The 27,558-nt window shown below is 38.7% G+C and overlaps 1 long non-coding RNA gene across 1 annotated transcript in view; it reads left to right on the forward strand.

Annotated features, from left to right (window-relative positions):
- The first annotated feature begins 1,042 nt into the window (after nucleotides 1-1,042).
- LOC132376833 (uncharacterized) overlaps nucleotides 1,043-27,558 on the forward strand; it is a 54,105-nt gene continuing 27,589 nt past the window's right edge. Inside the window, exons 1-2 of the long non-coding RNA XR_009506439.1 lie at nucleotides 1,043-1,326; nucleotides 17,329-17,455. This is a non-coding gene — a long non-coding RNA (uncharacterized LOC132376833). The remainder of the gene's footprint in view (nucleotides 1,327-17,328; nucleotides 17,456-27,558) is intronic.

The following is a 27,558-nucleotide window of genomic DNA, read 5'->3' on the forward strand; positions in this document are numbered from 1 at the left end:
AAAGTTAGATAATAGCCAAAGTGAACGGAATGAATTTTACAACGCTATTTACCGGCTGTTTTTAGTATTCTAAAGACACAAATCAGGGAACCACTTTCCACGGGCAATTCACAAAGACTGCCTTAAAAGACCTCACGTCCACATTTCTACCCAAATGTCCTATTGATACCCTAAACCCAACGGCCATTTATCTTGAATGACAGTCGTTCAAAAATTGGTTATCAACCCCCGCCCCAAACACAAGCTTAGTCAGGTCTATCTAGTTCCCAGTAACCAGGACGGTGACCCTCACGAGTTAACGCGAGGGTGTGGGCCTGCTCATCTGCCGGGCCCCTCACCTCCTAACAGTCTACTCTCTCGTATCAGCTTCGCTGTATCAGTGCGGTCTAGCGGGGGCGGTTCGGGGCAGTGGGTCCCTCCACTCCCGCTTTTCCGCCCAGGTCTTCCCCGCCCTTCGCTACGCAGGCAGCGGCCCGCAAGTGACCCGACCTTTCGGCCTGGGCCTCGCCTCTCCTTCCTCCTCTGCAGCTCCTCGCCTGCACTGGGCCCGGCCTCGGAGAAAAGCCTCGCCAGGCCTTCATAAATGCCCTCGCTCCGCCCAGTTCCCCGACTGGAGCACCCACACAGGCACCGGGGAGACCGGCAGGAGCGCGAGGACGCCTCTCCGCACGCGCGCCACGCCGCCCCGCCCTTCCATCGGCCTGAGGAACCGGGGGCCAGTCAGAGCGTGCCTCGCCTCCGCGCCCCGGGCTCCGCCGCGCACCGTCCACCTTTCCGGGCGGCATTAGCACGCAATAGTCGGCTCGCGGCATTTAAGCTCGCCGTGTTCCTGCAAGTCGTCACCCGTAGAAACAGCCTTCCCCGGGGCGGCCTCGAAGCTCCTGCGGAGTGACGGGAAGAGGCTGGTGGAGGGGAGGGGGAGACAAGGAAGACTTTCATTTTCAAGAAAAACTTTCGCCCTCCCGACCTCCCCCGCACTCATCTCAGGATAGAAACGTCCCTTGACTGAGCTAATGGTGTTGTGTTAAAGGAAAGAGATGGTTTTTCTTTTAAATGTAACAGTTTCTTCCTTGTGAGGTAATGCGGAGCCCGTGCGTACCCAGAATCCCCGAGGTCTCGCGTGGCGTGTTTCCGGTGGCTGTGCTCCCGCGGCAGCGGCAGGGCGAGGCTCGGACGAGCGTCATCCGCTTTTCTCAGCCCCCGCTCCGGCGGGACCCTCACCCGTTTCCCGTTTCTCTCCGCAAATTAACAGTTTCCTTGTATTTTGTGATTGTAAGAAGAATACTGCTTTTTAAAAAAATGCCTACTCCCTGCAACTGTCCAGTAGTAAGTACATAAACCTGTATGAAAGAAACTTAAACTCACCCGATCTCGTCACCCAGAAATAACCGTATTAACATAGTGCTGTATAAACTTGGAGACTTTTCCATATATACACGTAAAGCTTTTTTAAAAATAGGAGAATGTGAACATGTTATATTCTCCAAATAATGTTTCATATCTTTCCAGATAAAGTAGGTTACGGAATCATTTTTAATGGCTATGTGGATGTAATGGCATTTAATGGCTATATGGTTATAATATGTACAACCAACCCCTAAATTGTTGGACTTTTAGGGTATTTACAGTTTTTTACTTGTGCAAGCAAAACTAGATGAGTGTTCTTATACATAAACCTGTACATATCCCTGATAATTTCCTTACTATAAATTCATACAAATATAATTACTGGATCAAAGGGAATGCACATTTGTAAGATTCTAGATGTTGTTACCAGACTCTTCCCTTGAAGAGTATAGAATACTTTTCCACCAACATAGTAGCTAGTGAACGACAGCTGGGTCTTCCTCTCTTTGCCAATCGAGTATTGTTAATCTTTGTGATCTTTGTCACCTTTAAAAAAATCTTTTATCATCTTTATCGTCTTGTTTTAATTTGCATTTTGTTGACTAAGTGTAAAACTGAACATCTTCCGTATATTTATTGGGTCTGTTTCTGTGAATTGCCAGTTCATGATTTCTGCCTATTTGAAATAGTCACATTTTTTAAATTACAAGAGCTTTTTGTAAATTAGGACTATTAACCTTTGTCTGAAACATAATCACAAGTATTTTTCAATTTTTAAATTTATCTTTGAATATAGCTTGTGGTGTTTATTTGCCGAAGGAAGTTTTTCTTTCCTTTGTTTTCTTTATATGGCTTCCACCCAATGAAACTTTTATTGGAAGAAAAAAAGGGGCGTCTAGCAAAAAGAACATAGGATGCCAGATGGACTAATACAATTAGCAAAGGATACAGTTCATCTCTAGGTTATTTGTATATTATCAGTTTCAATTAAAATGCAAAAAAAAAAAAAGATACTTTATAGATCTCAAGAAAACAATACTAAAATTCACTTAAGAAAAAGTACATGGTTTTAACTTTAAAAGAAAGTTATTTTAAAAGGGGAGAGAGAAGCAGAGTAGAGAATGGACTATCCGGACATGATGCATGGGCTAAATAGACAATAGGAGTACAAGAAAAGTACATGATAAGGTTATATAAAATGTATACCATAAAATTATATATGTTCAGTTTTGTATTATTTAAAAACTTTATATAGAATTAATCAGAATTAGAACCCATAAATAGGTGCAAATGAGTAAGAAGTTTAAGGTGATGGGGTTCTTGTGAAGTTTTTCATTTTTAGGTAGGTCTTTTCCTTTATTTACATTTCCAGCTTTAATGTCATGCTTACCAGTGTGTATTTTCTTCTAACATTTTTAGGTATCTTCTTAAAATTATTTCAATAGTTAATCCTCCTGAAATTTGTTTAGGAGGAGGAAAGGAAGAATCTAGCTTAATTTTTTTTTCCCTAAACGACTTGATTGTTGCCCTATACCATTTATTGAATGCTCAGTCTTCCCTGTAGATTTGAAATTCTACCTTTATACAGTACTAAATTTCCATATGTACTTTATTTTCTGTTCCATTGATTTATTTGTTATTGGACAATAATATTATTGTTTTAATGTACTTTTTTTTTTTTTAAGAAAGTCACTTTTTTCCCCTAACTTTTGGGTTTTATTTATTTATTTATTTATGGCTGTGTTGGGTCTTCGTTTCTGTGCGAGGGCTTTCTCTAGTTGTGGCAAGCGGGGGCCACTCTTCATCGCGGTGCGCGGGCCTCTCACTGTCGCGGCCTCTCTTGTTGCGGAGCATAGGCTCCAGACGCGCAGGCTCAGTAATTGTGGCTCACGGGCCCAGTTGCTCCGCGGCATGTGGGATCTTCCCAGACCAGGGCTCGAACCCGTGTCCCCTGCATTGGCAGGCAGATTCTCAACCACTGAGCCACCAGGGAAGCCCCTGGTTTAATGTTCTTTTAAATTATTTTAAAATTTCTGGTAGGGTAAATCCCTGCTTAATGGTCTTCTTTTTTGGAGTAGTTCTTTAAGAAGTGTCTTTTTGTAGAGAAGGGACTTGAGGACACGGGGAGGGGGAAGGGTAAGCTGGGACGAAGTGAGAGAGTGGCATGGACCATGTATACACTACCGAATGTAAAATAGCTAGCTAGTGGGAAGCAGCCGCATAGCACAGGGAGAACAGCTTGGGGCTTTGTGACCACCTAGAGGGGTGGGATAGGGAGGGTGGGAGGGTGACGCAAGAGGGAGGAGATATGGGGATATATGTATACGTATAGCTGATTCACTTTGTTATACAGCAGAAACTAACACACCATTGTAAAGCAAGATGTTAAAAAAAAAGACGTTAAAAAAAAAGACACTGGGGTTTGTGTTAGTCATTATCCCTCTTATAAGCATAGAAAAAAGGGAATAATCAGAATCATTGACATAGGAAAAGTGGTGTTACTGGTGTTTTACCAAGAAAAAAAAAAGTGTCTTTCAAAAATATATTTGATATATATAAAAGAAAATTTTGTCATATATATACATTAAAAAACATAATGTGAAACAAACCACCAATGTAATATCTAGAACATAACCAATAACTTGCATCAATCTATGTGCTCTTCCCATTCTACCTATGCCATTCTCTCCATAGATATTTCTTCCATAGTAACTTTAAAATTATTTTATCAAATTAAGAGTTGTGATTTTGATTTGAATTGCATTAATTTTATAGACTAATTTAGGGGAAATGGGCATCTTTATAAAAGTAATAAAATACGTGGTTTTTACTGAGTGCTTTATTTGTGTTAATTCATTTAATCCATGCAACAACCCTATTATCATCACCCTCATTTTACAGATGAGGAAACTGAAGCATAAAGAGATTGAATAACTTGTTGAAGGTCAAGCAACAAATAAGTTGGCAAAGTCAAACTAGGCAGTTTGGTCCCAGAGCCTGTGCTCTTAACCTCTGTATTGTATGGCCTCTCCACAATGTGGAATCTGCTCATCTATAATGGACATGTCATTCAATTTGCCTGCACCACTCACTCATGTTCCAGTCTGCATCCTTATCCCATGTTAGTAAGCAGATAGCAACTTAACCCTCTCCCTTCCCCTGCCATAGCTGCTTGGACCAGGAGTAGGTGGATAACTGATTCAAACTGGTCCAATCAAATTCTCTCTCAAGAAATTTGCAATCAGTCTTACCTGGGCTCTTGACCTAGAAAGTGATGACACAAGGGTAAGGCAGGGAGAGACGTTTGACCCACGTGCAGGTAGTACAGAGAAAGCAGCCCTGCAGAGAGCAGCAGATGCACAGAGAGCAGCAGAGTTAGGAAGCCCTGTGGTCCCCGAAGAGGGTAGTGGGGTAGTTGCCTGGCGTTCTGGGGCTTTCCAGGTCCTGGTTTGCCCTACTAAGGTCTTACTGCCCTTTCTGCTCCTGGGGACCTACACAAGTTACCTCTCTTCAAATAAACTTCTCTTTCAGTTTAAAGTCACCTGATTCCTCTTCCTTTTGAAACCAAATATGCAATCTAGAAATATGTGGCCCTCTATTTACCCAAGTTTTCTTTTAATGTTTCCCAGTGGCATTTTCTTCATAGATCCCGTACATTTCTTGTTCAGTTCATTCCTAAATATATCTTAGGTGTTTTTTGCTCTTTACAGTGATAATATCTGTTACTGTTGTCCGCTTTACATTTTAATCTACAAAAATTCTACTTTCATCAGTTGAGTCTGCCAAATGTCAGTGGCTTGTAAGTGTGACATTAGCCTTTCAGATGTGTTTCAGAATGATATGTTTCCACTAGACAGTTTTTTTTAGTTCTATACTGTCAGTTGTTCTGGTGATGATTCATGTGAGGAGGATGATGATTCATCTGATGGGAGTGAGCCACAGGATCCCGAAGAAGTATAGAATTTCCTTAATTTAAAAAGAAAGTATCATATATGAATAGAAACATTGAGTTTCCAACAATATTTAGCTAATGTTAAAACAGATAAAATGAAGAAAGCTTTTTTTTTTTGGCAGCACCGTGCAGCTTGTGGGATTTTAGTTCCCTGACCAGGGATTGAACCTAGGCCCACAGCAGTGAGAGCACAGAGTCCTAACTACTGGACCACCAGGGAATTCCCGAAAGCTATTTTCATTAAGACCAATTTTTCAGATACAAAATGAGAAAACAATAGGGGGCATTATTTAGATAAATATTTCAAATACAGTAGACAAAAATACAGGGATTAGAGAAATTGATATCTCACTCAATACAGGCACATAATCCTTCATCCAAACCCTTTGGGCCAAATGTGTTTCAGAACTCAGAATTGTTGGGATTTTAGACAGGAATAAAGTGCATATACCATATTTTCTATAACACCTCAGTGGGGTCTGGAGTAGCATCTTAGAATCAAACATATTAATATTCATGCCACAAAAATGCATTAGTATTAACACTAATTTGGATAAAGCTATATAACATATAATAACTACATATCTGTTTGGGTCAGATTTTGCTGCTAAATGAGTTTGCCTTAAACTTGTGAAAAATTTTAGGTTTCTAGAGCTTTTTTGGAATTTGGAATTTTAGATAATGGTTTACAGACCTGTGCAAGCAAGTATGTTCTGATTTCAATATCTGGCCAGCTCTGGGGTTCAATTAAAGCATTCTCTGAAGTCCTGGCTATGTTAGATAGTCTTGTGGTTTGGGGTGTTTAGTCTGAAGGCAAGAGAGTTCACTTTTAGAAGAACAAAATACAGACTTTGAAGTAATTATTGAAAAAGTAATGGGTAAAGTATCTTAACTTGAATTCTTGACCTTTGTCTTCAGTCATTATTTCAGTGGGAGGTGTTCTGGTTGAAAAGAATTGTAATAAACAATAACACTTCCTAGAAAATCTTAACATTAAAAATTGCCTTATTTTTCCTTAATCCTATCGATGAAGGGATCCTTGGTGTGTTTTCATCTTTTATTTTTAGCCCATAGAAACACTACCTTCTAAATAACATATGACTGTAAAGATATTGTTTCAGTTGACTCTTTTAAGGTATCAAAATTAAGGAACCTATTCAGTCATTATATACATTGAGTGCCTACTCTGTCAGACTGTGCTAAGTGCTGAGGATATAGTCTGGTGGGAGAGAGGCACACATAAATAGGACTTTATAATATCCTGTGATAAGTGATGGGATAGGGTAAGTACAGTGTGCTGTGGAACACCGTGTTCTGGGGTGAGGGAAGGACTGAAGGTTAAGTAAGAATTAGGCAAGTGAAATGGGGAGGGAAATACAAAAATGTTCTAACACAATGATTTTCCAAGTATGGTTCATGGACCAGCAGCATCAGCATCACCTGGGAATTTGTCAGAAATACAGATTCTCAGGACTTATCCCAGACCTACTGAATTTAAAACTCTGAGAGTGGAGCCTAGCAATCTGTTTGGTTTTTTTTTAAGCATTATTTTATTTTGTTTTGTTTTGTTTTTGGCTGCACCAAGCGGCCTGTGGGATCTTAGTTCCCTGACCAGGGATAGAACCCGTGCCCCCCCTGCAGTGGGGGGCACAGAGTCTTAACCACTGGACCACCAGGGAAGTCCCTAGCAATCTGTTTTAATAAGCCTGATCAGCCGGGTGATTCTGATGCACACTAAAGTTTGAGAACCACAGTTCTAAACAGCAAAAGTGGAAAAAAAAAAAAAACCAAACACATCAGAGCACATAGGCAATCTGCTATAAATGGCAAGATGTTTAGTGTAACTGAATGGCGTTATTCACTATTTAGTGTAGCTGGATGGGAGTGGTGTGGCAGGGTGGAGGAGCCATGGAAATGAAAGATGAGGTTGGAAAGGTAAGCGTGCTTCATTTAGGATCTTATAGGTCATGTTAAAGAGTTTGGACTTCATTTATGCAACAAATGTTTATGCCTACATTATGAGTACAGTATACAAAATAGGTTCCCTGCTCTCAGGGAACTTATCCTAATAAGCAAATAAATATGTATGTGTATATGTCAGGTGATAAAAAATGCCATGACAAAACAACTTGGATGCATCTCCAGGGAATTATGCTAAGTGGAAAAAGCCAATCCCAAAAGGTTAATACTGTATGATTACATATATATAACATTCTTGAAATAACAAAACTATAGAAATGGAGAACAGATTGGTGGTTGTCAGGGGTTAAGGAGGGAGTAGAGGTTAGAGGGTGGTTGGTGTGGCTGTAAAAGGGCACCATGAATCCCTGAGGTGATAGAACTGTGGAAATGTTCTATATCTTGGCTGTATCAGTGTCAGTATCCTAGTTGCACTATTGCACTGTAGTTTTGTAAAATGTGACCATTAGGGGAAACTGAGTAAAGCGTACACAGGATCTCTCTGTATTATTTCTTGCAAGTGCATATGAATCTACAATTATCAAAATAAAAAGGTGTTAAGAATAATAAATCAGGATAGGGTATTGAGAGAGATGAGGGGACTTATTTTATACAGGATAGTTAGGAAAGGCCTAGGTGACGAAGGTAGAGCATTACATAGGAATACTTGGAGAATGTTAGAAGTACAAAGGCCCTGAGATAGAGTGTGCTTGGTGTCTGTGAGGAGCAGCAAGGACACTATTGTGGATACTGTGGGTTGAGCAAGAGGGAGAGCAGTAGGAAATGAGATCAGAGAATTGGTGGAGGTGGTGGTGGTGGTGGAAACATCATAGGGGGCTTATAGGTCACAATTAAAGACTTTTCATTTTGAGTAAAATGGGAAGCCATAGGAAAGTTTTAAGCAGAAAAAGTAACAATCTAACTTACATTTTAAATGCATTGCTTCACAAGATAAAAAACTGACCAAGTGAAGGGGACATGAGATGATAGAGGTTTGGACTAAGGTGGCAGAGCAGAAGGTAATAAGAAGTAGTGTGACTGGTAGTGTGAATAAGTTTACAGCTGACTGGATGTTCTAATGGACTGGATGTGGGGTGTGAGAGAAGGAGAGGAGTCAAGAATGATTCCAGGGTTTGGGCCTGAGCAAATGGAAGAATGGTGCTACTTTTATGAAATGGAGAAGATGAAGGAAGAGCAATAGGGCAGAAGATTAGCAGTTTAGTTTGGGGCTTGTTGAGATGCCTGTAGACATCCAAATGGAGACATCAAATAGCCTGTTGGATATGTATACCTGTCTGCAGTTTGTGTAGGATTTGGGCTATGTGTATGAATTTGGGAGGCAATAGCATGTAAATAACATTTAAAGTCATGGACTGGATGAGAACTCCTATGAGTGAGTGTATGTAGATAAGGAAGAGGTCTATACAAGGAGTCCTAGACACTCCAATTTTTAGAGGTTAGGAAGATAAAGGAGAACTCAACAAAGAATGCAGAATGCAGAGAAAGAATGGCCATTGAGGTAGGAGGAGAACCAAGGAGGGAGGTGTCTTGGAGATCTAGTGAAAAAACTGTTTCAGGAAGATGAAACTAACCAATAAGTCAAATGCTACTGATAGGTGGAATGAGATAAGAGCTGAGATTCGTCCTTGAGATTTAACTGCATGGAGGTCATTGGTGATTCTGATAGGCGCAGTTTTGATGACACAGTGGAAGGAAGACCTGATTGAAGTAGGCTCAAGAGAGAAAGGAGAGTCAGTGGAAATTAAGTATACACAATTCTTTGGAAGAGCTTTGATCAGGGAAGAGGAAGTGCAAAGAGAAGAGTCAGTAGCTCTTGCCTAAGAACAATGGGGAGTCCATGAAGAACTCTTGGTGTCTACCCTTTCAAGGACAGTTTAAAATGCTTGACACGACTGCTTTGTTAATGTGTCTTCATTAGCTATTACATGCTAGAAAGAGTGATTATGTTAGCTAACATTTAAATTTTGTGTCCTGTGAAACAATGTCATTGAAAGTGAATAAATAACTCAACTATTTAAAGAATACATGATATCAGATTTTGATTGTCTGTTTTAAGTAATAAGAGATTTGTTCCATGTCTTTGTGTGTATATATATGTGTGTGTGTGCATGTGTGTATGTATATATACAGTTGACCTTTGAACAACTTGGGATTGAATTGTGAGGGCCATTTATACACATATTTTTTCAATAAATATATTGGAAAAAGTTTTTGAGATTTGTGAAAATTTGAAAATAACTCACAAACTGAGTAGCCTAGAAATACCAAAAAATAAAAAAAGGAAGAAGAAGTTAGGTATGTCATGAATGCATAAAATGTATGCAGATACTAGTCTATTTTATCATTTACTACCATAAAATATGCACAGATCTATTATAAAAAGTTAAAATTTATCAAAACACCCTTAGACCATACATGGCACCATTCCCAGTTGAGAAAAAGGTAAACAAAACATAAAGAGTCAGTATTAAATCATAACTGCATAAAATTAACTGTAGCACATAGTATACTACTGTAATAATTTCGTAGCCACCTCCTGTTGCTATAACGATGAACTCAAGTGTTGCGTGTTGTGAGTACAGTGCTGTGTGACGCTAATCATCTCCATGTGAGCACTTGTCTCCCTAGTAAATTGCATATTGCAGTAAAAAGTGATCTCTCATGGTTTTCAAGTATTTTTCATTGTGTTTAGTGCAATGCCATAAACTTTGAATAACACCAGGGACCCATATGAAGTGCTGCTAGTGATCCTGGAAATCCTCCCAAGAAGCAAAATCATGACATTACAAGAAAAAACTGAATTGCTTGATATGCAGCATAGATTGAGGTCTGCAACTGTGGTTACCCACCATTTCAAGATAAATAAATCCAGAGTAAAGATCATTGTTAAAAAAGAAAAGGAAAATCATGAAAACTTGTAGCTGGTGCAAAACTTTGCACTTTTGGCGAAATACCTTTTTATCTCATATTGAAAATGCAGCTTTTATGTGGGTGCAGGATTGCTATAAGAAAGGCATACCTATAGACTCTAATATGATTCGAGAGAAAAACGAAGCCATATGACAACTTAAAGCAAAAGGAAGGTAAATGATCTAAAGCTGGAGAAGTTAATGCCAGCAAAGGATGGTCTGATAATTTTAAAAAGAAGTTTGGCTTTAAAATGTCAAGATAACAGGAGAAGAAGCTTCTGCTCACTAAGAGACAGCAGAAAAGTTCCCAGATGCCATTAAGAGAATCATTGAGGAGAAAGGATATCTGTCTGAACAGGTTTTTAATGCAAACAAAAGTGCCCTATTCTGGGAGGAAAAATGCCACAAAGGACATTTATTAGTAAGCAAGAGAAGCAAGCATTTAAGGCAGGGATAGGCTAACTCTACTGTTTTGTGCAAATACAGTCAGGTTTATGATCAGGACTGCCCTTATCTATAAGGCTGCTAACTCCTGAGCTTTGAAGGGAAAAGATAAACACCAGATGCCAGTCTTTTGGTTTTACAACTAGAAGGCCTAGACAACTAGAACCATTTTTCTGGATTGGTTCCGTCAATGCTTTGTCCCTAAAGTCAGGAAGTACCTTGCCGGTAAGTGATTGCCTTTTAAATTTCTTTTGATATTGGACAATGTCTTTGGCCACTTCGAACCCCATGAGTTCAACACCAAGTGTGTCGAAGTTGCCACTTGCCCCCAAACACAACATCTCTAATTCAGCCTCTAGATCAGAGGTCATAAGAACCTTTAAACCTCATTGCACATGGTACTTTATGGAAAGGATTGTCAATGCTATGGAAGAGAACCCCAAGAGAGAGAACATCATGAAAGTCTGGAAGGATTACACCATTGAATATGCCATCACTGTTATAGAAAAAGCCGTGAACACCATCAAGCCTGAAACGATGAATTCCTGCTGGAGAAAACTGTGTCCAGATGTTGTTCGTGACTTCACAGATTGACAGAGCCAATCAAGGAGATCATGAAAGAGATTATGGATATACAGCAAAAAAGGTGGGGATGGAAGGTGAAGAGTTTCAAGATATGGATCTTGGAGAAATCTAAGAGCTAACAGACACCACACCAGAGGAATTAACAGAAGATGACTTGGTGGAGAAGAGTGCTTCCGAACCAGGGCCAGGAAATGAGGAAGAAGACGTAGAAGAAGCAGTGGCAGAAACAATTGACATTAGACAATCTGGCAGAAGGGTTCTGATTATTCAAGACTACTTTTGACTTCTTTTATAACCTAGGCCCTTCTGTGATATGGGCACTGAAACTAAAGCAAATGGTGTTTGCTACCATATAAAAACAATTTTAGAGAAATGAAAAAGCAAAAAAGTCATTCAGGAATTACAATGTACTTCCTTCAAATTACACCAAGTGTGCCTGCCTCTCTTGCCTCCCCGTCCATCTCCTCCACCTCGGCCACCCAAGACAACAAGACCAACCCCTCCTCTTCCTCCTCAGTGTGGAGACATGAGGATTAAATGAAATAATGTACATGAGGGGTTTATTACAGAGCAATAACAAAAAGTACATCTGATTTGATTTTTTTAAAGCAAAACTATTAATTCTTTTGCAACTAACTAGTTCACATCTAATGCTTCCATATATTTACATATATATATTCCCCAAAACCCTTTAATGTAGATTTACATGAAAATATTCCTTGGTTCCAGAAAGAAATATAGAAGTGAAATCAGTTTTAGTAATTGTTTCCCAATTTAGAACATTATGTGGGCTGGAATTCTGCTTTTAATGGACTAGTCTCTTAAAATGTACAGATATAAAACCTAGAGATGGGGGAGGGGACAATCCTATAAGACAGGAGATTTGGACATTTCTGCTGTGTGGTCTGAATAGTATATAACCAGTTTTCAGAGAAAATACTTATATGTAATATTTGCCAAGAATTTACTGTCAAACTACCAGGCTCTGTGCAGAGAGGTAACCTGTCCAAAGCTCTGTAGTTTGTAAGTGGGAGAGGTGGGATTTGAACCCAGGCAGTCTGCCTCGGGAGCCCAGGAACTTCACCACCACCCTTGCAGATAAAGAGAAAGAAATTGAGGCAACAAATTGCAAGAATACTGCTTAAATTTGCCTAAGCAGAAAGCAAATTGGGAGTTATTATAAAGACACAACAAACCTGGTTACCTCCCAGAATCCAAGGGCAAGGTCTGTGGAAGGACTGTGAACTGGTGATTCAACAGGAAGCAGGCAAGAGGTCTCATTACCAAATGGCAGACTTTATACGGAGTCTGCAGTATATGTTTGGGGCTTCGACAAATAAAATATTTAATCTTCAATTATGTTCTTTTCCATAAGTGTATAATAGCACACAATATGGATGAATAACATACAAAATAACAAACTTTCTTCAAGTATAAGAGAAGCAGCACCAGCCTAGGAGTCTGAAGATTTGGTTTTTGTTCACACAAAAAGTTGACGGAAACTTTTGGGAGTGATGGATATGCTTGATATGTTTAATATCTTGGTGGCAGTGTTGGTTTCACAGATGTATCCATATGTCAAAATTTAACGTTCAGTTTATTGTAAATCATTTATACCTCAATAAAGCTGTTTAATCTTTTTTTTTAATTGAAGTATAGTTGATTTACAATGTTGTGTTAGTTTCTGGTGTACAGCAAAGTGATTCAGTTATACATATATGTACATATTCTTTTTCCTTTTCTTTTCCATTATGGTTTATTACAGGATGTTGAATATAGTTCCCTGTGCTATACAGTAGGACCTTGTTATTTATCTATTTTATATATAGTAGTTTGTATCTGCTAATTCCAAACTCCTAATTTATCCCTCCCCCACTGCCTTTCCCCTTTGCTAACCATAAGTTTATTTTCTATGTCTGTGAGTCTGTTTCTGTTTTGCAAAGAAGTTCATTTGTGTCATATTTTAGATTCCACATATAAGTGATATCATATGGTATTTGTCTTTCTCTTTCTGACTTACTTCACTTAGTATGATAATCTCTAGGTCCATCTATGTTGCTGTAAATGGCATTATTTCATTCTTTTTTATGGCTGAGCAGTATTCCATTGTGTATATATACCACATCTTCTTTATCCGTTCATCTATCAATGGGCATTTAGATTGCTTCCATGTCTTGGCTATTGTAAATAGTGCTGCTATGAACATTGGGGTGTATGTACCTTTTTGAATTAGAGTTTTCTCCAGATGTATGCCCAGGAGTGGGATTGCTGGATCATATGGCATCGATTTTTAGTTTTTTTAAGGAACTTTCATACAGTTTTCCATAGTAGTTGCACCAATTTACATTCCCACCAACAGTGTAGGAGGGTTCCCTTTTCTCCACACCTTCTCCAGCATTTGCTATTTGTAGACTTTTTAATGGTGGCCATTCTGACCAGTGTGAGATGGTATCTCATTGTAGTTTTGATTGGCATTTTTCTAATAATTAGCAACGTTGAGCATCTTTTCATGTGCCTATTGGTCATCTGTATGTCTTCTTTTTTTTTGTATGTCTTCTTTGAAGAAAAGTCTATTTAGGTCTTCTGCCCATTTTTTGATTTTGTTGTTGTTGTTGTTGTTGACTTATATGAGCTGTTTGTGTATTTTGGAAATTAAGCCCTTGTCAGTCGCATCTTTTGCAAATATTTTCTCCCATTCTGTAGGCTGTCTTTTTGTTTGTTTTTTGTTTGTTTGTTTGTTTCCTTTGCTGTGTAAAAGCTTATAAGTTTGATTCGGTCCTATTTGCTTATTTTTGCTTTTATTTCTATTGCCTTGGGGGACTGACCTAACAAAACATTGGTGCGATTTATGTCAGAGAATGTATTGCCTATGTTCTCTTCTAGGAATTTTATGGTGTCGTGTCTTACGTTTAAGTCTTTAAGTCATTTTGAGTTTATTTTTGTGTGTGGTGTGAGGGTGTGAGGGCAGCCACATGTAAATCAACTTTATTGATTTACATGTGGCTACCCACCTTTCTCAACACCACTTGCTGAAGAGACTGTCTTTTCTCCATTGTATAGTCTTGCCTCCTTTGTCAAAGATTAATTGACCATAAGTGTGTGGCTTATTTCTGGGCTCTCTGTTCTATTCCATTGATCCATATTTCTGTTTTTGTGCCAATACCACACTATTTTGATTACTGTAGCTTTGTAGTATTGTTTTAAGTCTGGGAGGGTTATGCCTCCTGCTTTGTTCTTTTTCCTCAAGATTGCTTGGGCAATTCTGTGTCTTTTAAGGCTCCATATAAATTTTTTAGTTATTTGTTCTAATTCTGTGAAAAATGTCGTGGGTAATTTGATAGGGATCACATTAAATCTGTAGATTGCTTTGGGTAGTATGGCCATTTTAACAATATTAATTTTTCCAATCCAAAAGCATGGGATATCTTTCCATTTCTTTGAATCATCTTCAATTTCCTTTATCAGTGTTTTATAGTTATTTCATCTCCTTGGTCAGGTTTGTTCCTAAGGTTTTGTTTTGTTTGGTTTTGTTTTAAATATGATTTTAAAAGGGATTTTCTTTTCTTTCCTGTTCTGATATTTCATTGCTAGTGTAAAGAAATGCAACAGATTTCTGTATGTTAATCTTGAATCCTGCTACCTTGCTGAGTTTGTTTATCAGTTCTAGTAGTTTTTGTGTGGAGTCTTTAGGGTTTTCTATACATAGTATCATGTCATCTGCATGTAATGACAATTTTACCTCTTCTCTTCCAATTTGGATACGTTTTATTCTTCTTGTCTGATTGCTATGGCGAGGACTTCCAATACTATGTTGAATAAAAGTGGTGAGAGTGGGCATCCTTGACTTGTTCCATATTTTAGCGGAAGGCTTTCAGCTTTTCACCGTTGAGTATTATGTTGTCATATATAGCTTAAAAAGCTGTTTAAAATGTTTATGGAGTGACCAGAGTGTCATCTGTTAAGAACTAAAGCTAAAAGAAGATGCAAATTATGTTTAGTGCAGACTCAACATAGAAAATGAGTAATAAATCTCTAACAAAGTGCCCAGCTCATAATAAATGCCCATCACAATAGTTTTTGAATGTATAAATGAATGAATAAATTTGAATGTATTGCCATATGTCCCATATAGGTCATTTAAAATGACTTGTATATCAACCAGTAATTTTTTTTTCATCTCACCTGATTCTATCTCATTTAAACTTAAAAGTCCTGGCCAAGGATCCAGCAAGTGAAATAATTTCCTTTAATAAAGACTTAAGTTTATTTTCTATGTATTTCCTTAAAGAACCTCTGTCACATATATTAATAGCAGATCTTATAAGCTCGCAAAATGGCATTGTTATGGAATATTTAGATTAGTGGATTCTCTTTTATCTAAATAATATTGAAAATATTTACATAACTATAAACTTTAGTATTGGAAAGAAACCCACGTTGACTGAGCACATACTGCTTCCCTAAATTATTATCTACATTAATCCTCACAATATTAGTTGAAAGAGGTATTATCCTCTTTACTGCTGCAGGAACTGAGGGTCTGGGAAGTTAAGTAAATTGCTCCAGGATAAATAGTAGGTAGTAGAGTGATGATTCAAATCCAAGTCTTTGGATTCCATGAAGAGGGTTCTGTCTCCTTGTGCTTGCCAAGTCCCAGGCATTAGAAGTAAAAAGAAATACAAAGATAAGTAAGGCACAGTCCCTGCCCTCTAGAAGCTTAGAAGCCAACCGGTCAGTTAGAAATGTAAGCGGTTAGTTGAAATAAGTTCTAACTTCTTTGTGTACTGGAGAGTTATCCAGTCTCCTGGAGTAGCTGCAGCTTAAGGTGGACATCACATCCCAGGTCTCTTTCTCAGTTTAGCATTATTTTATTTTATAGTATTTATAAGTTTTAGTTTCTTTATAAAGATTAACTCATATAATTCTCATTTAACAATGCTATGAGGTAGTCACTATTATATCCCCATTTTACAGATGAGAAAATAAGGTACAGGTAAGTTAAATAACTTATCCAAAGTCGCACAACTAGTAAGTGGCAATGCTAGGATTCAAATCCAAGCAGTCTGGCTCAAGAGTCTATATTTCAGCCACTAGATTATGTTGCCTCTAAACCTTTCTAGACTCAGAAAAATTAATATTAGCATCCACCAAAGTGATCTGATTCTAGGACATTGACCCATTAGGTGCCATCCTATTGCTTAACAGTGAACAATATAACTATCAAGTAGACTGGATACACTTGTTCGTTTATTACGCTTTTTCTAGGCAATTCTACCTAAGAAGGCAATTTATAATCAAAGGCTTGTTGGTGTGCTTGGAATTAGATGAAGGGGATTTACTGGCTGATCTTAAGGATCTGATTCCATTTTCACTATAAGGTTATATCTGTGGCAACCATCTCCCTGGACAATACTGAAGGCATACTGCTTTTGAGACTCTTTCTAAACTTAGGATGATGACCAATCCTCCTCAACGTTTGAAATACTCTTTAGACATTTGTGTTAGTCAGAATCCCTCTATTTTTAAGTGTGGAGAGTCCCAACTCAAATAAACTTTAGCACAAATGGGAATTTTTTGACTCATGTCCCTGGAAAGTGAAGAGGTGGATGTGGCTTCTCATATTTTCGCTCAAATGAAATCATCCTCCAGATTTCTTTTTCTATCTGTGTCCCTCACCCTCCACAACTCTTGGCTTTGCTTACCTCTGTGTGTTGACCTCATTCATTCCTACAGAAAGATACTTATTGGGCCATGCTGGGTCACCTATTCTGTTTTCGATCAATCAATATGGTCAAGAGAATGAGATACTCTTGTTTGGTTGGGTTTGGTTCACTTGTCCATCTGTGTGGCCTTGGGGTCTGAGTTTACTTGATAATCTCACCAGGGGAACAAGTTGGAGGGAAGGAGGATACATTCCTCAAAGGAAATAGGGATGATGTACAGACAAAAACAATAGGATCAGTAAACCGTACTGTGGCCTGAGATAAGAGAAAAAAATCTTAAAACGAATTCTATCCTTGTTTAAAATCTTGATGGGTTCATCATGGATTTTTTGCCTTAATTTTGATTTTTAAAATATTGCATTAAATATTATTTATCTTGATTTTTCAGTTTTTTGGCATCCCTTAAATTTTGCATTAAGGGCAGATGTCTCACTCGCCCTGCTTCCTCACCCTAGACCTGGTCCTACCACGAGGAGTCAACTTACTTCACAGATTAACATGGTGTCTGACTCAAAGTAAGTGCTCAATAAATGTTTTCAAAATGAATAGATTTATGAATAAATTGAAAAGTTTAGTCACTGAGATATATGATAAAGCTACTGTCAATTCTATCATTTTTTAATATACAAAAGTACACATTTTATAAACTTATGTTAAGCAAGCATAAGAGACTGAATGATAATCAGAATGTCATTTTAAAAGTTTGCAGTTAGAAATGTGAGACAGTAAACTTCTTGGAGGGAAGGGTAGAAGAGTAGAAAGGTTACTAATGTTTGTTGCGACCTTATACTGTGGATGTACTATCCACTATGTGAGGCATTTTGGATGTGTCATTACATTTAATACAAGTCTATGAGGTTGATATTTTTGTGTTGTTTAAATAAGGAAACTAAGCTCAGACAGACTTGCTCTATAACTGATAAGTGACAGAGAAAGGATTTTAAATAAATTTATTTATTTTATTATATTTTTTATTTTTTTTAATTTTTGGCTGTGTTGGGTCTTCGTTTCTGTGCGAGGGCTTTCTCTAGTTGCGGTGAGCGGGGGCCACTCTTCATCGCGGTGTGCGGGCCTCTCGTTATCGCGGCCTCTCTTGTTGCGGAGCACAGGCTCCAGACACGCGGGCTCAGTAGTTGTGGCACAAGGGCCTAGTTGCTCCGCGGCATGTGGGATCTTCCCAGACCAGGGCTCGAACCCTGCATTGGCAGGCAGATTCTCAACCACTGCGCCACCAGGGAAGCCCTATTTTATTTTTATTATTTATTTTTGGCTGCATTGGGTCTTCGTTGCTGCGTGCGGGCTTTCTCTAGTTGCAGTGAGCGGGGACTACTCTTCATTGCGGTGCGTGGACTTCTCATTGCGGTGGCTTCTCTTGTTGTGGTGCATGGGCTCCAGGTGCACGGGCTTCAGTAGTTGCAGCACGCGGGCTCAGTAGTTGTGGCTCACAGGGTTAGTTGCTCCACGGCGTGTGGGATCTTCCCGGGTCCCCTGCATTGGCGGGAGGATTCTTAACCACTGCGCCACCCGGGAAGCCCAGCGAAAGGATTTTAATCAAGGTCTTTCTGTCTAAAACGCCCTTATTCTGGCTGCTGTGTTTGTTGGAGGCAAGGTAAGCTAGAGGGGAAGAAAAAGAGAAAAATATAGTGGTATCTGTCCACTCAAGGAAAGCAGGTTTATAGATGATCTGTTAATAGAAGAGAGATAGTTGAAGAATAAATTAATGAGTGGGAGATAGAGGCTGAGGAATTTTCCCTTATTCATTTCAAAAGACAAAGAAAAGTTAATAGATCTAGAAGTTTCAATATTTATGTAATAGAGGCACTAGGAAGAGAGAAAGAGGGAATGCAGAGGAAAAAATAATGATAAAAGTGTATTTCTCAGAGTTTATGAAAGATGCAAGTCTTTAAATTGAAAATGTTAACCAAGATGAATGAAACAGAACCAACACTTAGACTCGTCATGGTGAAATTTTAAAACACTAGGGATAAAGATAAAGTTCTAAAGGCTTCCAAAGGAATAAACAGGTTAAGCTCAAAGCAATGAGAATCCGTGTGGCATCAGATTCCTCACTGGCAACACTGCTGGAAGACAACATAACAATATCTTCTAAGATCTGAGGAAAAAACGATACTGAGAAAAACTAGCTTTCAAGTGAGAGTACAAAATATTTTCGCATACCCAAAGATTCAGAAATTTTACCCCTCACCACCCAGATCTTCACTGAAATAATTATTTGGGGATGTACTCTAGCAAAGTGAATGATGAATCCAAGAAAAAGGAAGATGTAGGATTTAGGAACTAATGTGAGGGGGAGACTGGGTAGGCTTGAGGTACAGTGTATTCTGGATTACTGCTAATGACCTTGTATCCTAGACCTCCAACACCACACCAAATAGGACCCATTCCAATTCTAGATGGTACTTAAGATTTTCATCACCAACAAGCTTCTCTTCAAAAAATATAATCAGAAATTTTGTTGGCTATAAGGGACTCTACCAACTCAGAACTAAACTCTGGAATATGGCTTTACTCTATTGTTTTTTATAGGGTTAGAGTTAAGAAAGTCACATTTGTTATGAAAATAATTACATGATATTTTATGCATCACCATATTTTGCCAACTGCAAAAGTTTGGATTAAAAGGTTGTTCTTTCTCGTAGAGGTATATAAAGATGGGAACTGGTATAGCAAAATGTTCTGTGATTTTCGACCCATCTGGGTTTGAATTATGACTCTGAGATTTGATCTTGAGAAATATATTTAGCCTCTCTGAACCTCAGTTTATTTACACATAAGGATAATCAGACCTACCTCTCAGGTTTGTATAAGGATTTAAGAAATTAACATATGTAAAGTGCCTCTCAGGTTTGTATAAAGATTTAAGAAGTTAACATATGTAAAGTAGCATGGTGTGCCAAGAGTTTCAACCCTGGTTGCATATTAGAATCATCCAGGAGGCTTTTAAAAACTATAGATGCTCAAGCCCCACCCCTAGAGATCTGGTTTCAATTGGTTCCAGGTTGGTATATTTTAAAAGCTTCCCAAGACATTTAAATAGACATTTCTACAAAGAAGACATACAGATGGCCAAGAGGCACATGAAAAGATGCTCAACATCGCTAGTTATTAGAGAAATGCAGATCAAAACTACAATGAGGTATCACCTCACACCGGTCAGAATGGCCATCATCAAAAAATCCACAAACTATAAATGCTGGAGAGGGTGTGGAGAAAAGAGAACCTTCTTGCACTGTTGGTAGGAATGTAAATTGATACAACCACTATGGAGAACAGTATGGAGGCTCCTTAAGAAACTAAAAATAGGACTACCATATGACCCAGCAATCCCACTATTGGGCATATATCTAAAGAAAACCATAATTCAAAAAGACACATGCACCAATGTTCATTGCAGCACTATTTACAATAGCCAGGACATGGAAGCAATCTAAATGTCCGTCAACAGATGAATGGGTAAAGAAGATGTGGTTCATACATACAATGGAATATTACTCAGCCATAAAAAAAGAATGAAATTGGGTCATTTGTAGAGACGTGGGTGGACCTAGAGTCTGTCATACAGAGTGAAGTAAGTCAGAAAGAGAAAAACAAATATCATGTTTTAATGTATATATGTGGAATCTAGAAAAATGGTACAGATGAACCTATTTTCAGGGCTGGAATAGAGATGCAGACATAGAGAAGAGATGTGTGAACATGGTGGGGGGGGGAAGGGGAGTAGGATGAATTGGGAGATTGGGATTGAGATATATTCATTACCATGTGTAAAATAGATAGTGGGAACCTGCTGTATAGCACAGGGAGCTCAGCTCAGTGCTCTGTGGTGACCTAGATGGGTGGGATTGGAGTGGGGGGAGGGAGGTCCAAGAGGGAGGGGATATATGTATACATACACCTGATTCACTTCGTTGTACAGCAGAAACTAACACAACATTGTAGAGTAACCATACCCCAATTAAAAAAAAAAAAAAAAATACAAGCTTCCCAGGTGATTCAAATAGTGGGTTGGCCAAAAAGTTCGTTAGGATTTTTCCATAACATCTTACAGAAAAACCCGAACAAACTTTTTAGCCAACCCAATATATTGACAAGGTTGAGAAAATTTGACAAGCATATATATGGCTGGCACAAAGTTAAGTGCCCAATAAATGGTAACTTCAAAAAATTGGGAAAATGTAACAGAAAGCTTCTAGGTAGAGATGGATTTAAGCAAATAAGGCTTAAGTTTTAGGACCCTTCACCGGCACAGTCTCCTTCTAAGGCTCAGTGAGGCTCCTTAGAGTGAGGGGAAGATGTTAGCAGCCCCAGCCCACTGCGGGAGTGCTGCCCCACCTAGGGTCATCTGCCTAGGCTATCTAATTCTCTTTCGCTTCCCTATTTCTCTTTCTTCCAATTGCAAAAGCAACTTTAGATATTAGAAGAGATCAGCCAGATTTCAGAACAAGGATAAAAATTATTTCCATGGGAAGATCTCGGTATACTCCACAAATAGGTAATTCTTGTTATTCTGTTTTACTAGTGTTGAAATAGACACCCAGAGATTATATCACTGCCGCAAGTCACAAATCAGCAAATAGTAGCCAAAGCAGCATAGTAACAGAATCCGCAAGTCTTGTCTTACACTCCTGTGTCTAAGCACACTGGTATATCTCCTGGGCAATTATGCAGGTCTGTGCTGGGTGATCATGCATAAACTCCAGAGGATGGTGCCACTGACCTTTCAAAACTTGCCTCATTCCTTGAGTAATTGATACGTCCTCAGGCCTTACTAGCTTGTGACCTCAGAACAAGGCCATGCAGCTTAATATCCAAACTGCAGCTCTGAGCCCCTGGAGTTGGGAAGTCTGTTCCTCTGCTGGATCCACACGTTCCTCCCCACCTCCCCCAAATCCAAGGAGCGTTTAGGAGTTGCTTTTCATCTCCCTCAGTCCATCACTTGCATGGGCCTCCTCCAAGGCCCTGGGAGAAGCCCTGGCTGTGTATTCAAATGGGTGTATGATTTTATAAAATTTGTAAATATTTTAATAGCAATCAGTTGACTTCTGTCTCTTTCTACCACTTCTGTTCCTTTGCACTCTTCTGTCTAGTGTGGTACTGGAGCAGCTATGGGCCTTTTTATAGAATCTGGCTAGGAGGAAGGTAAATACTACACTATATGTACATGTTCCTCAAAAATATTTTTTAAAAAGAAAGTTAAGTTGGAAATATGCTATTTTTAGCAGGTTTAATGTCAGATATTATTGACATACAATAAAGGCACATTTTTAAAGTGTGCAATTTGGTAAGTTTTGACTTATGTATAGCCTGAGAAACCATCACCAAATCAAGATAATGAACAGACCCATCACACTCAAAGGTTTCCTCATGCCTCTTTGTAATTCCTCCTTCCTGCCTTCACTCCCATTCCCAGGAAACCACTGATCTGCCTTCTGTCAGTATAGATTAGTTTGCATTTTCTATAATTTTTCTATAAATGGAATCATACAGTATGTACTCCTTTTTGTCTGGCTTTTTTCATTCAACATAGTTATTTTTGGATTCATCCATGTTATGTGTATCAATAGTTTGTTCTTTTCTTTGCTAAATAGTATTCCATTTTATGGATATGTTACAATTTCCTTATCCACTCTACTGTTGAGAGACATTTGGATTGTTTCCAGTTTGGAACTATTACAAACAAAGCTGCATTGAACATTTGCATATAAGTCTTTGCATGAACATATGCTTTCATTTCTCTTGGCTGAATACTTGGAAGTAGAATGACTGTGTCAGATGGTAGGTATATATTTAAGTTTTAAGAAATTGCCAGGTCTTCCAAAGTGGTTGTATCATTTTACATTCCCACTAGCAATGTATGAAAGTTCTAGTTGATCCATATCCTTGCTAATACTTAGTATGGTCAGCCTTTTATTTTAGCCATTCTAATAAAGGTAGTGGAATCTCACTATGATTTTAATTTATATTTCCCTAATGGCTAATGGTGTAACATATCTTTTCATGTGCTTATTTGCCATCTTTATAGCTTCTCTATGAAGTATCTTTTCAAATCTTTTGCCCATTTTTAAAATGTTTATGTTGTTTGTTTTCTTATTATTGAGTTTTGAGAGTTCTTTATAGATTCTAGATATTCTCAGATGTGGTCTGGCTCCATATGGCCAGGATAAACCAATCACCATGGATGACAGAATATTTCCAAAGCTGATTACTGAGTCTTGAATAATGCCACGTGTGGGACATCTTCTACCCCACCCTGCAATGTAGTCTATACACTGGGCCAAACCACTCTGTAAGGGAAAAACACTTCCTGTGTCTCCTGTACTCTCACACTACTACCACACTTCACTTCACTTCTGCCACCAGATGTGCGAGTTTCCCACACATCTAGAAATTCTGTCACACCAGCTGGGTGTCCCATAATTTAACTCAATTCTGACACTACTGGAGACAGTATCAGATCCCATAGTTTAAGGTCTCAGTCCCACAAGACACCCCCCGCTTCAGATGCCAATTGCAAGTCCCAGGTTGTCACCTGTGCTTCTGACTGATCAGCTATACATCTCACAACCTACTCCTTGGGTTTGATAATTTGCTACAATGGCTCGCAGAACTCAAGGAAATATTTAACTCGTGTTTGCCAGTTTATTTTAAAAGGATATGATAAAGGATACAGATGAATATCCAGATGGAAGAGATGCATAGGGCAAGGTATGGAGGAAGGGACACAGAGCTTCCATGTCCTTGCCAGGCATGCCACCCTCCTGCTACCTCCATCCTCCATGTGTCCAGCCACCTGGAAGTTCCCTGTACTTTTGGGATTTCTATGGTGGCTTCATCACATAGGCAAGACTGATTATTAACTCAGTTTCCAGCCTCTCTCCCCTTCCTGGAGGATAGGGGTGGAGCTGAAAGTTCCAAGCTTCTAATCACAGCTTGGTCTTTCTGGTGACCAGCCCCCATCCAGGAGCCCACCAACCACTGCCTCATTAGAACAAAAGACACTCCTATCAGTTAGAAAATTACAAGTTTTAGGAGCTTTGTGCCGGGAACCAGGGGCAGAGACCAATACATACATTTTCTAATTATTTCACATGCTCTAAGTCCGTTTCATGGCTTTTTTTCTACCATGGGGAGAAGGCAAGTTCAGACCTGCACAGTAACCTGCCTGCGGTCTAACCTTACCATCTCCCATGAGCAAATGCTTTAACAAAAACACACACACATCTTCCAAGAAGCATCACTTTCAGGGACACTCCAGTCTACAGTTGCAATCAGAAAAACAAAAAACAAAACCAGTTCTCTTACTGGAAAGCATATAGTCTTGCTAACAGTTGTTTCCCTGAATAAAAGGCTTAATATTTTAAGCTTTCACGTGCTTTACAACTGCCTGCAGTTTATCTTCACAGTGTCTCCAAGAGCAATTGATGGATTCCTGCTTGTCATTTGCATTTTGCAGGTTCCATTTTGGCAACTCTTCCCCAAAGCAAAGATTTTCATCTTTGCTTCTAGAGACAGAACATTTATAATATCACTTCTTCAGCTTCTCAAAACACTAAACTTGCTTGTCCACTGGACACTGAAAAAAAAAAAAATATATATATATATATACACAAACATACATATATATGACTGTTGCAGATGTTCCATATAGTTATTTGTATATATATCTGCAACTCTCCCTTCTACAGAACTTTTGATTGAGGGGGGATGAGGAGTCTCTGGATCAATGAACAAGCATTTTGGAGGTTCCTAATGCTCCTAGATGTGTGAGCCTAGCATCTAGTCATTTCTAAACACTGGTAAAACTGACAGAAGAGTGAGAGAGTGACCCTAAATGGAGCCAAGAAGTGGATGGCAGAATTTTTTTTCCATCCTAAACTTTTCCCTGCTGCTATAACCTTTAGTTATACAAAAACAAACAAAGAGTTTACAGAGGGGCATGGAATAGGAAAACTCATGGGAATTAGAGCTAAAATTGTGCAAAGAACAGCTGTAGCTGATCTAAGACTGGTAAGAGGCCACAGAGCAGAGAGGGAGCTGAAGGAAGTCAGGGGTCTTGGAATAACTTGACAGTAGTATGAAAATTAGTCGTATCTCTGGATCCCAGGAATATGAAAATATTTCCCGAAGTTTTGCCATTTTTTTTCTGCCTTAATGCCCTTTTTTTTAATGCTGCTTCTTAGTTTAAATGAGAAAATTCCTTAAGTCATTTTTCATCAGCTTTTATTGCAGAATCTTACAAAACTTTGGAAACTAAAACCAAGTCAACCAAAGGAATTAAAAAATCACAGTTGTTTGGGAAACAGTTATTACAGAATCAAAAAGCATTATACCCTTCAACATCCTTTGGCCACCTTATCATAGTCAATGTAGTCATATCATTATCATCATCATCGTATAACTATTGTCTTTTTTTTTTTAAAGATTTTTTTTGATGAGGACCATTTTTTTAAAGTCTTTATTAAATTTGTTACAATATTGCTTCTGTTTTATGTTTTGGTTTTTTGTCCGCGAGGCATGTGGGATATTAGCTCCCCAACCAGGGATCGAACCCTCACCCCTTGTATTGGACAGCGAAGTCTTAACCCCTGGACTGCCAGGGAAGTATTATTAGTGTTATCCATCTGCCAGGCACCAAACCACATGCTTTACACATTGTGTCAATATCTTTCAATATCTCAATACAGCCCTATGTGTTAGATATTATCCCCTTTTCACAGATTGAAAAACAGAGGCACGGAGAAATTAACTTACTCACAGTCACAAACTAGTTAAAGTGAAGTTAAAAATCAAACGCCAACCCATTTAACCCCAGAGTCAGGCTCATAACTGGCTCACCATATTCACACTTTCACTCAGTGATTGATACTTGTGGAAGCAGGTTTACCATGACCTAGTGAAGCTTAAATTTCAGGCCCTTTCATTTGTACAAGCCCCTTCCAAAGCCTTGGGAGTGGGGGTCCATGATGATGTGTTCACATGACCATAAGTCTTTGTAAAATTAACAATCAGTTAAGACTGCTGTCTCTTCAATCCAACTCCTCCTCCATTACACTTACCCTCACATCATGGGGCATTGGAGTGACTGTGGACATTTTGGGGATCATGCTGAATTGGGGGTTGGAGGATATATTTAATCTGAGTTTTATGTGATATTTTATGTAGTTCACAATCATGTTTGTGTACAATTAAGCAATTGCTATCTATGTTGGTGTAGGAATGACTTTCAGTAATTCTCTTAACCACTGGTTGTGCCAACTCACCTGGTGTTGTGACAGTTAAACTAAAAGAGTAAAAATGTGGTGGGAAGAAAAAAGAAAAGAGAGGGAATTAGAGCAAATATTACATTTTTGACATTTTAAATTAAACTTGTATAAGAATTCATAAGTCTTAAAATTAAGCTCCTTACTATTAGAATTAACTATTTTAAACCATTAATGAAATTAGGTACAGTATAATCTCTAATACATTTTAGAGAGACTTTATTAAGTGGTTTATATAAATGATCATCATTTTCCTGGGTAATGTGCTTGTATGAAGCAGCTCATTCCCCTGTGGTGCCTGGTGAAGCATATATTTGATGTGAAGGAGCCCTGGCATATGATCACATGTGATATGTGATAAATTTATAACATTGGGCTTCCCAGTTTGAATTGTCAGATGAGCAGTGAGAGGCCTACCTGGCACATACTTAATGAAGCATTTGTGAAGTGAATGAGCAAATGAATGAGTGAATGAATCATTAGATTTATAGGGTTTATATGTCATCAGATTTACATATCATTCCCTAGATTGAGACCCCTTGGTTCAGAGAGGCTGAGTGATTTACCTCCTAACGCTCAATGGCAGAGTGAAACAAGGATTCAGTTTGCCTGACTTTCAAAAATGCATTCTTTAATAAGATTTCAGATCATGGATATTTTCTAGAAGGCTTTAAATAAATCTCCACCATTTCCAAGCACTAAAAGTACCTCTTTTATAGTCTAGAAACTGCTGTCCTTCAATGGAAAAGAATTCCTCTTTAGAATATCCAGGAAATTAGGCAGTGATTGTTTTAAATATGGCTTCATGTTACCTGACCTGGTTCTGATAAAAAAGATGCCAAAAGAGTCTTGTGGCAGCCGGTGGGGTGGGGTTAGGAGTGGGGGGCGGTGGGGAGGCTCTTTAGATCAAGGGTTTTCAAACTGAGAGTTTTGACCCATTAGTGGTTAGTGAAATCAATTTAGTGGCTGAATTTTTTTTAATAGAATAAAAAGGAAAATATCAGATTGCATTGCCACATGGTAAAGGAACTAAGTATTGCTTAGGGAAAACTTTGATGCACCTTGTCACAATATAAAATATATATATACATATTTTTAATTAATTAATTAATTAATTTTTGGCTGTGTTGGGTCTTTGTTGCTATGTGCAGGCTTTCTCTAGTCATGGCGAGTGGGGGGCTGTTCTTCATTGTGGTGCACAGGCTTCTCATTGCGGTGGCTTCTCTTGCTGCGGAGCGTGGGCTCTAGGCTCACAGGCTCAGTAGTTGTGGCGCACCGGCTCAGTTGCTCCGTGGCATGTGGGATCTTCTCCGACCAGGGCTCGAACCCGTGTTCCC

Source organism: Balaenoptera ricei, chromosome 13 (assembly GCF_028023285.1).
Source record: "Balaenoptera ricei isolate mBalRic1 chromosome 13, mBalRic1.hap2, whole genome shotgun sequence".
Classification (NCBI taxonomy): Eukaryota; Metazoa; Chordata; class Mammalia; order Artiodactyla; family Balaenopteridae; genus Balaenoptera; species Balaenoptera ricei.